The 2,778-nt window shown below is 32.2% G+C and overlaps 1 protein-coding gene across 1 annotated transcript in view; it reads left to right on the forward strand.

Moving 5' to 3' along the window:
• The first annotated feature begins 388 nt into the window (after positions 1–388).
• Positions 389–2,778, forward strand: part of EML5 (echinoderm microtubule associated protein like 5) — a 99,238-nt gene continuing 96,848 nt past the window's right edge. Inside the window, exon 1 of the mRNA XM_015571488.1 lies at positions 389–545. The gene's annotated coding sequence lies outside the window, so the exon portion shown is untranslated. The remainder of the gene's footprint in view (positions 546–2,778) is intronic.

The raw sequence follows: 2,778 nt of genomic DNA on the forward strand, positions 1-2,778 counted from the left end.
TGGTCTAACTTTATCCAATAAAGGAGTAAAATGGGAAAGAGGGCTTAAAAACAGATGCATACCAGCTGAGAGAATGGAATGTGGTAGGGTTGCTCCTGATTTGTTGCTGTGGTTCAGTTGATCCTTGTGAACATTCTGTTTTTGGAGAAGTTTACACACACTGTATCATATTATAGGGATTACGAGGTCTGTCACTAATTTTATCACTTGTACTATTGAAGTAGTAACGCTTATCCTGGATTTTTATAGAGGTTATTTATTTTAAATCCAGATTATTTTAAATGGATAAGTAAAGTCTAATTTTCACATTGGTATATGTTATAGATGCCAAATATTTTGAAATCTCTGTAACCAATTTTAAGTCTTCTACTTGTTTGTTTTGCAGCCTTGCATTGCATCCTGAACGAGTATTGGTAGCAACAGGACAAGTTGGGAAAGAGCCTTATATCTGTGTTTGGGATTCATACACGGTACAGACCATATCGGTTCTGAAGGATGTTCATACACATGGTATAGCTTGCCTAGCATTCGACTTAGATGGCCAGGTATGTGATAATTTTTTCTTTTTTTGTAACTGTGTGTTAAGAATGTGTACTATAAGAAATTATTATAAATCTATGAATATTAAATCAGAAAGCAATGATGAAAAGTATTTGTTCAAGGGTGGAGGTGGGATGAGTGGTTGGTGTATATGAGAACAATGAGGTTTTTTAATTTTCTTAAGAACTTCTCAATTGAATTAATTACTATCATGAAAGCTAAAGAGATTCTGATGCAGTGGAATATTACCTGGTTGCTCTAGAAAATTTTACACACAATTCTTTTCCAGGTTGTGTATATTGATAAGACAAATGGAAGACATCTTAGGAAAATTAAGTTTAAGTAGAGTTGTATACGTTTTAATTTTTAGTTATTTTAAGGTTTTCTATTAAAATTACATTTTTTATTGAAAATAACAAGGCAGTTCCTATATGAACTGTTTTTAGACAAAAATCAAAGTTAAAAACAAAGGATATAGTTATAATTTCACTTACTTTACTAATCAGTTCCCAAATTACTATTTACCTCTAGACAATGACTTTTTAAAAAATTAAACAAGTCAACAGCTTTTTGGTGGTGTTTTCATGGAACTTATTATACCTAAAACATATTTAAGAAGTGGTAAAAAGTTGGATTTTGTAGGTGTGGAAAACTTTTATAGTCTTTAAAAGTTTTATGTTAAAATTAGAGTTTAAAAATTATTTTAACCTTTAGAAAAAAATTTTAGTTACCTGCTTTTCAATTCATAAAATTAATTTCATAGGGCTAGATTTAACAGGAACCGATTACATTGTGATCTCTTCCCTTAAAAATGATATCCAGGAGCTGTTTTATTTATAACTCTGAGGAATAGTTTCTTTGAGTATCATAGATACATATGACTTTCAGATTAGAGTCTGGTAAGAGATCTATAAAGACTTAACTGGAACCTCTCATTTGGGTAAAAGTGTGCTTCTAGGTTTAATATCATGGTGTAGTAGTGATCATCAATTACAGAACCTTAATTTGTGTGCCATTTGTATTATTTTTTCAAGTCCCTTAATGTCCTCATATCAGAATTTTATTTTATTTTTTAAAAGGAAGAGAATAATACTCTTTATCTACTTTACAGTAGGTGAGTTTTTATGAAATAAACCTACAAAGTTGTTTTTAAAAATCATTTACTAAAGGTGTTATGAAATCTAAGATGTTTTAACTATGTGTCTGTATGTTTTAAATGTAGATGTTTTCTTCTTAATTTTAAAATTGCCTTTTCTAAATGTAATATATTGCATTGCTGAGGAATTTCTCTTATATGTGTAAGGAGAAGTTATGCCCACCGATTTTCTTAGTTGGAACCTTTAATTTCACTTAATTTAGGCAAGTTAAAAGAAAAGTCTTGGTTACATGTATTTTATTACCACCGATATTCATGAGAACATGTTACTTAAAATTTAAGCTTATAGAAAACATGATAGCTAAAAGTTATTGAGCACATACTAAGTGTAAGGCATTGTCTACATTATCTCATTTAATTCTCACAACCCTATGAAATAGAGACCATCATAATCTCTGTTTTACAGATAAAGAAACTGAGACTTAGGTTAAATAACTTGCCCCAAGTTACACAGCTAGTAAATGGAACCAGAGCTGGAACCCAGGTCAGTCACACTCCAAAGCTCATGTTTTTAACCGCAATCCTCGACTGCCTCCCAAAAAGGAACTTAGAAGGTGCTTATTTATATTTCAAAAGGAATTTATCCATCTTAAGTACAGTTAAAGCCTGTAAGGAACTGCTTCCAGTTAAAGATTGAGTTAAGAAGAAAATATCTGAAATTATATTGAGAAAATGCTTTAGTTAAAAAATATATTTTAGTACATATCTCTCCACTCATATCTATAAACTATTTATGAGATACCAACTACGAAATAGTGTATAAATTTTCCATCTTCTACTATAACTGAAACTAAATGACCAATTAAGATTTATCCAATGAATTAGTTTCCCTGTTGGTAACAATGCTGGATGTTCTTTTCCTAGAGAGGTTCTTCTGAATGGATTGAGTACCGTATTTGCCGGCGTATAAGACGATTTTTTGGCCCTGAAAAATATGCCTCCAAGTGGGGGGTCGTCTTATACGCCAGGTACACTTCAGATAGACTGCCCATAGTGCTTGCCCCGTGCCATAGTGGCCTCCCGATGCCCTCCCACTTCATTCCACATACCGTTCAGGCATCAGCAGCGCTGCTGGGTGTATG

This window comes from Myotis davidii, unplaced genomic scaffold (genome assembly GCF_000327345.1).
Source record: "Myotis davidii unplaced genomic scaffold, ASM32734v1 scaffold732, whole genome shotgun sequence".
In the NCBI taxonomy this organism is placed as follows: domain Eukaryota; kingdom Metazoa; phylum Chordata; class Mammalia; order Chiroptera; family Vespertilionidae; genus Myotis; species Myotis davidii.